General features: G+C 36.4%; 1 protein-coding gene and 1 long non-coding RNA gene across 2 annotated transcripts in view; one reads left to right on the top strand and one right to left on the bottom strand.

Moving 5' to 3' along the window:
* LOC144959994 (tubulin alpha-1A chain-like) overlaps positions 1-4,639 on the bottom strand; it is a 20,846-nt gene extending 16,207 nt beyond the window's left edge. The window contains exon 1 of the mRNA XM_078892914.1: positions 4,589-4,639. The gene's annotated coding sequence lies outside the window, so the exon portion shown is untranslated. The remainder of the gene's footprint in view (positions 1-4,588) is intronic.
* A 4,073-nt stretch (positions 4,640-8,712) lies between these two features.
* Positions 8,713-12,992, top strand: LOC144960168 (uncharacterized). Its single transcript, XR_013642778.1, has 2 exons — positions 8,713-9,211; positions 11,920-12,992. It is a non-coding gene; the product is annotated as an uncharacterized LOC144960168 (long non-coding RNA).
* Positions 12,993-13,048: the final 56 nt, after the last annotated feature.

Here is a 13,048-nt window from a genome sequence, read left to right as displayed (position 1 = left end):
TCGGTTTTTTTAAAATACATATTTTTTGTTTTGTTTTAGTGTTTAAGTTTGTTAGTGTTGTTGTTGTTGTTGGTGGTTTTTGCTTGTTTGTTTCTTTTTGTGTCTATCTTGCTTTGCTATGCATTTTTATAGGCCTTAAGTTTGACTTTTTGTTGGTCTTGTTTTGTTTTGCATTGTTTTTTTTTTTTTTTTTGTTTTTTTTTAAATATTTTGTTGTTGTATTTCTTCTGTTCTCTCTCTCTCTCTCTCTCTCTCTCTCTCTCTCTCTCTCTCTCTCTCTCTCTCTCTCTCTCTCTCTCTCTCTGTGTGTGTGTGTGTGTGTATGCATGTATGTGTATGTATGTGTGTGTGTGTATATATATAAACATACGTGTGTGTGTGTGTGTGTGTGTGTGTGTGTGTTGTGGGTTAGTTGTCGTTGTTGTTGTAAGTGGTGATAATGGTTTGTTTTTCGCTTTTTTTTCTTCTTATTTTGTATTTGTTGATTATTTGTTCTGTTTTTGTTTGTTTGTTTGTTTGCTATCTTGTTATTGTTGTTCTTTTTTTCTTTCTTTTTTTTTTGGGGGGGGGGGGGGGGGCGGGGAGATATGGGGTCATTTTGACCAGAACCTTTTATTTCATAATATCGGTAAACCTGAGTAAGATAACTTCGGGCTTGTTTAAAGGTGTTTGATCTGAAACCTCAGAGAAGTGTCAGATTTAACTCACTCAACCCTAACACCGACTTTATCCGTAGTTTACCCGGGTTACTTTTACCACATGTCTATATCAATTACAATTTTATTAAGACAAATTATAGGCGTATCTAGTATCAAAGCTAATGTTTTTCATTTTTACATGTTAATGATAGTTGAATAAAACTATATATGCCCATGCTCATTTTTTAATACATTATTTCCAATTTTGAAAAGTAGCTAAAATCTCTAGGAGTGAGTGAGTTAACCCTCTCCTTACCACCTGCAGCAAAATCGTCACATTTGTTACGACACAATATACATTTTTCTTATTCAGATATATTTTGTACGTCAAAAACTTTGAAGAATGGATCTTTGTTTAATTAATAAAAACATAAAGTTGTTTTGTAGAGAGCTTGTTTGAGTTTTAAAAAATCAATTTTTCTGCTGGGTAAGCCTGCCATTTTGGAAAAATACTGAAAATCATCGGTAAGGAAAGAGTTATAAACCCTTTTGTTAGGTTGGAGGAAAACCTAATCTGTCGATATAGTAGTATGAAATCAACGTTTTCTGGCCAAAGTAATAATATATTAACATGTGTCGCTTGGAGGTAAACCTAGTCTGTCGATATATAGTAGTATGAAATCAACGTTTTCTGGCCAAATTAATATTTTAACATGTGTCGCCGAGTCATAGTATTATATTCCTCTTTGGGTTGAAATAGGTCGTACATGTTTGTCACACCGCCGCTGGAATCACGCATAGCAACGTAACGCCCATGCAAGAATGCTCTGTCACGTACACAGTTTGCATTGCATTACACAAGGTATATTAACCGCCCTGCTTTCATGTTGGCGCGCGGTGTTCGGAAGGTGTAAGGGGGGGGGGGGGGGGAGGAGGAGGAAGAGGAGGAGGAGGAGGGAAATGTGAGGGACCAGGGATCTGAACAATGATTCATTCTAGTGAAAGCGACGTGCACATAAAATCGCAGGTCTGCTAACCGAACGCAATTATGGGCTTGATTTAACATTGCTGCGAGGGGCAATATGTGGTGTTGATTTGAGACTATATCCATTACAACAATGAAACCTTAACAATAAGGGTTATCAGACCTGCAAATAAGATACGTCAAGTTGATGACATTCACATCAAGCACAGTTAGAGAGAGAGAGAGAGAGAGAGAGAGAGAGAGAGAGAGAGAGAGAGAGAGAGAGAGAGAGAGAGAGAGAGAAGGCGGGGGGATAATAAAAAACAAATAAATAAAACTTTTTGTGTTTAAAAAAAAAAATTATAATGATAATAATAATAAAATGATTTTGTCGTGCTCTGCATCTTTGTACATGTCAGCAGACAGTAGATCTGATAACCGAACGCAATTGCGGACAAATTTTAACACTATTGAAATAGACCTCGATGTCTAGATAGTTAAAATTTTGCATAGGTTTGAGCGTAAATTTCTATTACAGCAATGAGCCCATAACGGATAGAGATATCAGACCTTCAAATAAGTATACGTCGGGAAAAAAACCTCTCAAGTTCAAGGCGAAATTGAATTTCTTTCAAATCACGATCGCTCCCATAATAATATTATTTTTATTGTTATATAAGCAGTAGTAACAGCATTGCGATCATTGCATAGTAACCCCAAGTATATGCCTATTAGCAGGGTGGCCCTCTAGTTTTTCACGATTATTTTGACAGAAATGAGTGAAATTACCCTGTGACACAGTGATGTATTGCCAAACATCACACTTTTAAAAAGTCCTTCAAAGCGATGAGGCCCACGGAGGCGGAGTTTATCCCGGTTTCTATAACGTGAAGTCGACAATAGCAATTGGTTGCTATCCTTTGGATAGGTTTCTAGTCTATCGTCAAGTACTTTCCTCCAGATCTGACAAATCCAGCTACCCAATCACGGCCGGGTGGACAAGGGTGGGGGGGGGGGGTGTCGGATAAAAATCTCGACTGCTCACGGGATCGACATTGGTCCCTTTGCGTAAAAAGCGAGTGCTCTACCAAAATGTGCTATCGGTACCTACCCCTTCACATGGTTCAAACATAATTTTAATATGTGAACATTTTCATTATCCGGAAGACCAGAAACGTCAACTGGTTTTGGGACTGTTGCCGTTTTACTTGGTGAAAATGGTTATGGTGGGTTATAATAAACTTGATACCGATGTCCGCTTGTTAAAGGTTGATAAAATGTTCTCGCACTAACTCGTGGGCTGAGGGTTAAGTGGTTCTATCTCCATTTTGTTCAAATTGAGAAAAAATTATTTAAAGTTTATTTTTTTTGTAAATAACTATGTATAAACTTCAACCACTCTTTTATACTTGGTCTATGCGTAAATTTTCAGATTTGAACCAATTTTTGTCAGATAAAGCCTTTTAAAATCTTGATTGTAACGCATGTAATATCTCAAAATTTTCCAAAAGTGGATATAGAACCAGTTATGTTAATCCTCAGCCCACGAACTGCTTTTATGGACTTACAAGTGGACGGTACTTGACGAGACGGTGCTTTATCAGTTTGTCAATCTACACGAGATGAGAGTGAGAGAGGGGATGGGGTGGGGGGGGGGGTGGACAAAAGGAAGAATAAAACAAACACGCACGCACACATACACATACCCATATAATTACACACTCACACACACACACACACACACACACACAAATGCATTTATGATCTACTGTTGGGGTGAACCAAGTATAGATAGTATGCAGATGACGTCACTCAGGCCTTTGTTATTGTTTTTGCCATCCGCGTTTGTGAGTTGTTCTCACTAAACTGTATTAACCAGACTATAAAAGTTCATGGTTACACAGAGTTTGTGTGTTGGTCCGTTATACTTCCGGGTGGCAATGTTGTGAACTCCTAGGTCAAGCGCATTCTATCTATATTGACAAAAAGTAAATTTTAAGTTAAAATAATTAGAGAAAAGATATTTAAAACCAAAACTTTCAGCATTTGATTCACCGCGGGCAATCTACACATATTTGCTGGTCTGATAGCCGAACGCAGTAATGGATAATATTTGTGACCCATCGTCTCAAAACGGTATTATGTCGGAACGAACCAAATGATTAAAAGCCGAATTAAATGTTAAACTGGTCAAAAATATAAATTGTTGGCATTAGCACACTAAAATAGGGTATCCATTCTCCTCAATAAAACATACAAACTCAATATTTCTGGCTATAAATTCAATTTTCACCATCTTAACCAACCCGACTTAATACCGTTTTGAGGCGAAGAGTCACTTTTACAGTTGGTTTTGGGTGTATTTCCAGTACAACAATGGACCCAAAACAATGTGGGTGATCAGAACTGCAAATAAGTTTACGTCGACCTCGAGCGATGATTAGAAGAAAAAAAATGGGTAACATTGGCAAACACAGCATAATATAGTTAGTTATATTATGATATTATAATACATATCAACCCGAGCATCTATATAAAGCAATGTTCAGTGAACGTGCTCAAAGCGCTTTGCATGGTATTCCTAACCAACAGCAACACTCAACATGTTGGACGAGACATAAGGCATGTAATCTGAAGGCGATAGCTCCTTTTTTGTTTGTTTGTTTTTTTTTGTTTTTGTTTTTTTTTTTTGGACAGAAACAACGTTAACGGCTATTACTCATTTTACACCTATGCCATATCACATAATCGCACAGGATAAAATATTCATTAAAACTGAGCGGCACTTAATATAGGCACTACACGATCCTAGCATTTCATGTATTAGGGCCGCGATTAGACTTATGTCTTCCAATAAGATTTCACATTATCTTAAGTTGCTTTTTCTTCGTACTTTTCATACTCCTTTATGTCTTCCTATTTTTTATTTTTCTTCTTGTTCTTTCTCCGTTTTTGTTTTTGTTTTTAATATATATTTTTTACTAACCTTATCGTGGCGCCTTATTTTCCCGCCCTACAGAAAGAGCCGCTCCTGCTAAAAATGAGTCGGTTGAGGCTCTTTACTAAAAAACACACTATTACACACTGCACACGCTACTAAAATTTATCACGCTCTGGCATGCACAATGGGTTCTTTTGAAATGCTTACAATATGAATTCGTTCATAATAATTATTATCTCGAGTGCCCTCTTTGAATACCAGCTCCTGTTTATGGGCCATGGTATACTTCTATTACTTCTCTGCGAAGACAGGCCTCACTCAATGCTGTCATGGCGACCCTGAGTAAACAATTAAACATAAGGATAATAAATAATGGACTATGCCAATCAAAAGAGACAGATTGTTATGACAGGAATTTTCAATCGATTTTATTGACTTATTATTTATATTGATTCGGATAGTTTTTTTAAAAACTATAAGATAATAATTATAATAAATGTAGATAAATTCTGGCAGTGTGGAGTTAGATCAGTAACTAAGATAGTAGGAAAGCCGTGAGAAGAGGGGTTGGCGGGAGGAACAGAAGGTGTATTCGATCTTCTGCGTGATCTTCAAGCCTTTCTGTTCCCTCCTTTAAAAAAAAAAAATCTCATATGACAGTTCTTTTGGTATGTGAATCTAAGCTGCTAAGAAGCTGTAGATTGTTTAAAAAAATAAAAAAGCAATGAACAAATATTAATGTAATAGCTTAGCTTTGAAAAGGACAATGTATAATAAATATATCAAGCACGGAACCTTTCGGGCTCAAATTCCTCCTTTAGCCAATAACAAACACACACACACACACACACACACACACACACACACACAAGACATTAATACACCACTTAATCCAGCAGAGGGTAGAAAAGTAATAATTAGCACGTCTTTTGTCGGCTAGTACAATCTCAAAATGTTTTGTTCGTTCTCGCTACAGAAACCGGGATAAACTCCGGCTCCATGGGGCCTAGGCTCTAAAGGACTACTTTTATATTAATACTCGCCAACACGAAAGCAAATTTCTATTTCATACGGCACTTAGAGTGGAGGAAGTGTGTGTGTGGGTGGGGGGGGGGGGGGTAACTAAACATTAAAAGTTAAGGAATAATCTTGTCATGAAATCGCCTTGCATAAAAATCATACCACCGTACCTGGTGAGACCTGCTCAATGTTATCAAAATATAACGGAGACTCTTGTCGCGTTACAATAATAATTTAACAACGATCGACATAACCATAATCTCCAACAGTGTATCAAACCCTACGTGCATATAATATTTGCATGTCTGATGTTTTGTGTTCTGAATATATATAGAACGAAGATGACGTCAGTCGGGTCTTTGTTATTGCCATCCGCGTTTATGAGTAATTCTCATTAAACTATATTAACCAGACTATAAACCTTCAAGATTACACATAGTTTTGTGTGTTGGTCCGTTCTACTTCCGGATGGCAATGTTGTGAGCTTCTTAGCCAAGTGCATACTATCTATATCCATTCTTCTTCTTCTTCTAGGTTCCATGCCTGGTCCAGGCTTCGGATACTGCATGAATTATCTCTCTCCATTCCTCCCTGTCTCTTGCTTTTTCAAACAGCTCTTGGATTGTTAGGTTGTTGAAGCCCTTCAGTTGGTCTATGAGTGTTTTTCTTTGTCTCCCCCGGGCGCGTTTACCAGGTATTTTTCCACAACTTGCCAGGTATTCATTCTTATCTTTCCTTACTATGTGTCCGAAAAAGGATAGTTGTCGACCCGCTATTAAGGGCATTAGTTTCCTTTGTTGGTATGTTTGTTTTAGCACTTCTTCGTTCGTTTTGTGTGCAGTATACGATATTCTCTGCATCCTTCTCAAACACCACATTTCAAAAGCTTCAATGTTCTTTTGTGTTTCTGCATTTGTAGTCCAGCTTTCGCATCCGTATAACAAGATTGGCCACACATAGCACTTCAAGACTCGGAATCTAATCCCAAACGACATCTGTTTGTTTTTCAAAATGTTTCCGAGGTCCATGAAGGCCTGTTTGGCTTGAGTTATTCTTGCTCGTATGTCTCGGTTACATCTTCCATCTGTTGTCACTATTGAACCAAGATATTTAAAACTTTCTACGTTGGTAAGTTGCTCGCCGTGAATCGTTATATTGCAGGTGTTGTTGTTTTCGGGGTTTTTCTGTATTACCATGCATTCCGTTTTGGTGATATTCACTTCCATTCCCTTGGCTTCACTATCTACTACCACTTTGTCAACAATCTTTTGAAGTTGGATTTCTGATGTTGCAATGAGTACCGTATCGTCTGCGTATCTTATATTATTTATGTTGTGACCTCCTACTTTTATTCCCTCCATATTAGTTATGCCCCTCATGATTGTTTCTTGGTATAGATTAAACAGATCTGGTGAGGCAACACACCTTGACGGACTCCTTTCTTAATAGGAATGGAATTTCCTGTAGAGTTTCCGATTTTGATAGATGCCTGCTGGGTGTAGTATAATGTTTGCATGAGTCTGAGGTCTTTCTCATCAGCGCCAATGGAGTGCAGTTGTTTTAGTATTTCTTCGTGGCGTACTCTATCAAAAGCTTTTTTGTAGTCGACAAAACAGAGGTATAGTGGGGTCTGAACCTGTATAGCTCTTTCACTTAAAACACGGAGGAGGTATACTGCGTTCCTTGTCCCTCTGTCAGGTTGGAATCCATATTGTTCTTCTGCGATTTCGGGGTTAATCTTATTCCTTAGCCTGTTGATAATTATACGCAACAGTATTTTGTTGATGTGGTTTATTAAACTTATAGTTCTAAAATTTTTGCATCTGACTGCACCTGCTCTCTTTGGTATTGCTATGAAAATAGAGTTACAGAGATCTTCTGGAATTTTCCCAGTGTTGTATATATTGTTGAATAATATGTGAAGTTCATCAATTGCTAGATCTCCTAGGCTTTTTAATACCTCTACAGATATTTCATCAGGGCCTGATGCTTTACCATCCCTCATTCGTTCCATGGCATGTTCAATTTCACTTTTGGTGATTTTTGGTCCGCTTAAAGGTTCTTTGAATTTCAGTGGTGGTTCATTTCTATTTGGATCATTGTACAGTTCGCCTATGTATTCTACCCATCAGCTTTCTATATGTTGTTCTTCAAATAGCAGTTCCCCTTGTTTGTTCTGGATACAACTTCCTGCTGCTTTGCTTTTCCTTTTCCTGATAGTTCTTTTATTCTTTGGTGAGCTTGTTGGGGGTTGGGTTTGTATTCTCTTTCGATTTCGCAGCATTTCCAGTCTAGATAGTTCTCGTGTGCCTCGATGCATTTGGATTTAATGTGGTTGTTCAATGTTTGGTATTCTGCAGACCCTCTGTTGCATTTTCTAGATTATATCCATTACAACAATGTAAAAAAGGCGTTTTGCTGATGCACTACAGCCTTGCCCTTAGTAACGTTATCACAATGCAGATTCGTGTAACTACAGTAAACTGTAACATATTTTTTAGTGTAAAAGCACTGCCCTTTCTAGTCTGTAAAAAAAAGAACCCGATGTTAGTAAGAAAGAAAGACAACCCATTATTTTACTGTTCAACATCAGTATGATCATTTGTTGCATTGATTATGTCCCTTGTAAAGTAAGAATAAATGCTACAGCCTGGAATTTATCCCGGTTCCCGTGGCATTAAACGGCCAGTAACAATTGCTTGTCGTTTTTAAATATAGAACGCCAGTTTATCTCAACGTACTTTCTGACAGACCTAACAGATCCAGCCAACCAGATCCAGCTGGGCGGGCTAAGCAAACTGTGAACAAAGTCCATCTCATTAGTGGGTTCTGTCGACAAGCAATACTTTACTGTAAAAATCCTGAAAACAGTCGGCAAGGAGAGAGATAAAGCAGGGGGAGGGGAGAGAGGAAGGAAGAAGAGTAGAGATTGTGAGTGTAATGTACGAAAAACCTGACTTAACCCCAACTGGAAAAGGGTGAAAATGAGTTTCGTGAAGACGAGCATGACCTATTAAATGAGATGGTAGCGCTTGGAGCCTATTGGGTTTGAACCAAGGCATCCAACTACTAAGTCACAACTCAAGACACTGCCAAGTGGACATAATGAATCGTCGACCGAACCAAGTCTATAGAACAGTAAAGGAAGGTGCCCCAAACGTAAACAAGGTCTAGAAGCACGTGGCAGACCACATGTTCCTGTCTTGACAGCTCACGTTCCAATGTAAATTATAGAAAAAAATAACCTTTAAAATTTGGCTGTTATGTGGCAAAAGAAACACATATTCATAAATACTCGATCACGCGTCAAATAATATCTAAATATTGATTTTTTATTAAACAAATCGTAAAATTTATCAAAAATTACTGTCGGTCTATTTTTAGACCACGGTCAATCTCATTCTCCAAAATCAATGCGCTTGTGTGAACAAAACAAGAACTATTTGAAATCTGGTTTTCGGAATAATTTAGCCATATACAAAGAATTTAAATAAATAACTATTTTATTTGTACGTATTTGTTTTTAACTGACTGAGTATTATCTACAATTTGAACGACAAAAACGGGAGACCTGTTTTGTGCGCAACGTTGTCCGGCTGCTAAAGTTCCTAATCACCAGAAAAGAATGGCAGTCCAACTCATGCAAAGGTAAGATGCCAATTTCAGTGTTTGAGTTTGTAATTTGTATCGATTGGTTTTGAGAGAAGGAAACGATTTAGTTCAATGTTAATCCATAATAGCGTTCGGGTATTTAACTTTGGATGTCTCACCGGCATAATTTTAGAATGCTTTGTTTATTTGTTTTCATTTCACTTCGCAATTTGACTGCTGTCAGTCATTACAAATTACAGTTACAGTTACAGTACAGCTTCACTCGCCGATTCTCACTTACAGAGTTTACGTTTCCTTCACTCATGTCTGCTTCATGCTCATTCAGTGAGTGATTCGAATACTACTCTGTGAGAGAACACACTTTTCGTAATTTATGACATTTTATGGGTAACGTTTACAGTCTAGAACGTGTGTCAGTGTCAGCGTCAGTCATAACTTGACCGAAAAACAAAACAGAAAGGAACAAAAAAAAGAGCAGACACCCCCCTCCTCAGTAGTTGAAATCTCAACAAAAGTTGTTTTTTTAAATCCTCATCTTTCGTGGCGCGTAGCTTTCACCGCTTGTCATATTTTATTGACTCTCGCTCTTTCCTGACCTGATAATAATAATAGATTTCGAAACAGTCTTCATTCTCTCATTATCTATTCATGACTGGAACTGGAAAAGGAACAAGACAAAGGGTCTCTGCCACCGATTTTCAATATCTTGTGTTGTTTGAGGGATTTAAGTTGGTAGCCGTTTTTGCCACATAAGACTTGTTGTTATTGTTTTTGCTGAGAGTCGATGGGATAAGGAATGGCAGAGAGGGAGGAAGGGGTGAAAAAATGAGAATGTCTGGGAAAAGAAAATGTCCCACTCAACCCCTTCTCGCATCTTTGATATTTGGCAGGTGTCAAACTACATGTATGACGTTTTGGATCTTCCAAGCCGTTTCGCCTTATTTGGTCGGTAGCTCTGTGAAAGAAAACATACAATTGTAAAATGCAGGGAGTGCGGTCTGATATTTTCGTCGTCGCTATGATTATTCCCAGACAGGGTCTGCCAATAACGAAAATTGGTTATTCCCAGACCGATAGAGGAAAAAAAAAAACAATATTTTTTTATTTTAAAAAAAAATAAAAACAATTTTAAGAAATTCATGCTCAGAAACGGAACAAGGCCAAACAAAAAAGGATAAAAGAATAGACTCGCTCCAAAAAAAAAAAAAGATTTTAAAAAAAAAGGGGGGGGGGGGGGGGGGGGGAGAGCGATTGAATGAATCTGTGCAGCTAAAATGAGCAACGAGTTTCCCTTGGCTCAAGAGGAATGAAAATGAAAAAAACTGTGTTTAAGTTTTTGTATGAGTGTTGTGGGGGGTCGTGGGGTTTTGTTACAGTTTTATACTTATAGATAGAATGCGGTTGGCCAAGGAGTTCACAACATTGCCATCCGGAAGTATAACGGACCAACACACAAACTCTGTGTAACCATGAACTTTTATAGTCTGGTTAATACAGTTTAGTGAGAACAACTCACAAACGCGGATGGCAAAAACAATAACAAAGGCCTGAGTGACGTCATCTGCATACTATCTATACACATCCCTGTTAGTTCAATCTATTTTGGGGGTAATGATCAAGTGGGGCCTGGTCCCACAACTCTTTACGGATTTACCTTGGATTGAAATGAAAACTAAACCTCTCTGATTACTTTAGATTACCTAATTTTATTTCATACGTTTTTTTATGAAGAAGAAGCTTTTTAGGATTTTGTAATTCATAGGAAACACCATGATATGTGACATGATGTCTTATCTAAATTTTGCCTGAGGAATGATAAGCCAACAATTTTGAAAAGCTCTCTCTATTGATCGAATTATCAAAAATTTTATTTGTGATCAGATATTTTATTTGACTTTAAAGTGAAATCTAGAGGCATTAAAAAATATTCAATGTTTATTAGACTTTTCTTATGTGATCAAAAAGTTAAATACAGGAAATACTGATCAAATGAGTTCACCAGAAGGTAAATAAAAGCCCATTTTTTAAAAGCTAATCGACATTGGTTATGTAATCTTGCCTTCATGATCATAAATCTCTGATAAAATTAGACCTGACACAACGGTTTTAGTTTTAACAACCTAGTGGTATCTGAGTTCCAGGTCCATTATGTTTTCTAATGTTTTTATTGAATATAAGCAAACCATTAAGAAATAGGTCATGTCTATATATTCAACATTGAATGGTATTTCTTCTTACATTGAAATAAGTGGTTCTTTAGAGTAATAAGGCTCATGGAACTGGAGTTATTCCTGTTTCTGTAACATGAAGCAACAGACCTTAAATAGTGCTTGATAACTTTCTTTAAACAATAAATGGTATTTCATCTTACTTTGAAATAATTGGTCCTTTAGAGTCATAAGGCTCATGGAACTGGAGTTTTTCCTGTAACATGAAGCAACAGACTGTAACAAGTGCTTGATGAACTCTGAATAAGTTGCACATTTACATTTTACTTGTAGAGTTAGATCCAGTTATTCATTCAAACATTGCTATCTTAATTTCAAATTGGCATTTAATTAATAATAATAAATATAAAGTTAAATAAATCCAATGATAATAATTGATAAAATAAGATAATTATAACTTTTATTCATTGGTTGGTCCATATGAATTTTACTTTATGATTTTGTGTGAGATGATATTGCTTTTTATGGGACCATGGGAAAATGGTTTAGGATGCCATGCTTATCTTTTTTTTTCAGATCTAAATAACATTACAACAAGAATGAGTCTCTGCATTCCTTTAATTGTTCTGGAAGCATTGGCCTGCCTATACCATGGGAATTAAACAATTTATATTCAGGAAGAAGTATCATTATTATTATTATTATCATCATCATCATCATTGAGTCATATCCTTCAAGATTATCAAAATGGCTTTCATTTGTTACTGTATCTTATAGAGTTCCTCATATATCATTATGGACCCTTCTATGTTTTTTTAATGGAATTAATGTTTTTATTCTATATTCTTCATAAAACCTCTCAGCTTTATTGACCTACCAAGTATAATCTAGAGACTAGAGAGCGGTGATTGAGAGAACAGGACCATATTTTGCTTTCGAGCGTTTCTTAATTTTAAAAGCAGCTTACTGTAGTTTGTAAAGATTTTAAAAAACTTTTTCTAATGACAGCGTCTAATACACGTTAAAACCAATGCATTTCTATCCCGTTGTAATTTTTGGCAGTGGTATCTCCATTTTAATGGTATTGGCTCCTGTTTCTTTATACAAATGCCCTGTGAGCTTGTTATACACTCGAAAGAAACATTTACATAGGGAAGTCAAGAAGAATATAGCAAAAGAAACCTGCTTCCTTGGTTATGAATAAGAAATTTAAAAAGAAATAGGCAAATATCTCTTTATCTTGTCTACCATTTAACTTTCTAATTATTTTTAAAAGTTTATTATATCCTTTTCTATATTTATAATTTAATTTATCAACAAGATAAGAGTACTGATGAATCTATTTATGTAGCTGATTTGTAATGGTAGTAGAATTTGATAGATGGGACCATGTGATGTTGCATATCAGAACCTTTCTTAATCAAAGCTTTTGCTAAGGCTCTTAAATCACAGATTTAAAAAAATGGAACTACACAGTTTCAGTAATAATTATCAATTTTCTTTATTTTTTTTCTTTCTCTTTCACAGGATGAGAATACAAGCATACCTTTATAATGGAGAAACATCTTATCTATATTTTTAAAAATGATTTTCAGTTTGAATAACATGAATATGAATGAAATGACAATAAAAGTGATATAAATTTATAATCTGCTTTTAATTTATTTCGATTTCACAAGTTGTGTTATGGCCCTCAGATACGGCA

This window comes from Berghia stephanieae, chromosome 14 (assembly GCF_034508935.2).
Source record: "Berghia stephanieae isolate SIO BIC M18660-M18661 chromosome 14, UCSD_Bste_1.3, whole genome shotgun sequence".
Classification (NCBI taxonomy): domain Eukaryota; kingdom Metazoa; phylum Mollusca; class Gastropoda; order Nudibranchia; family Aeolidiidae; genus Berghia; species Berghia stephanieae.
Note: the sequence above shows the minus strand (reverse complement) of the source record. Positions and strands in the feature narration are given on the sequence as shown.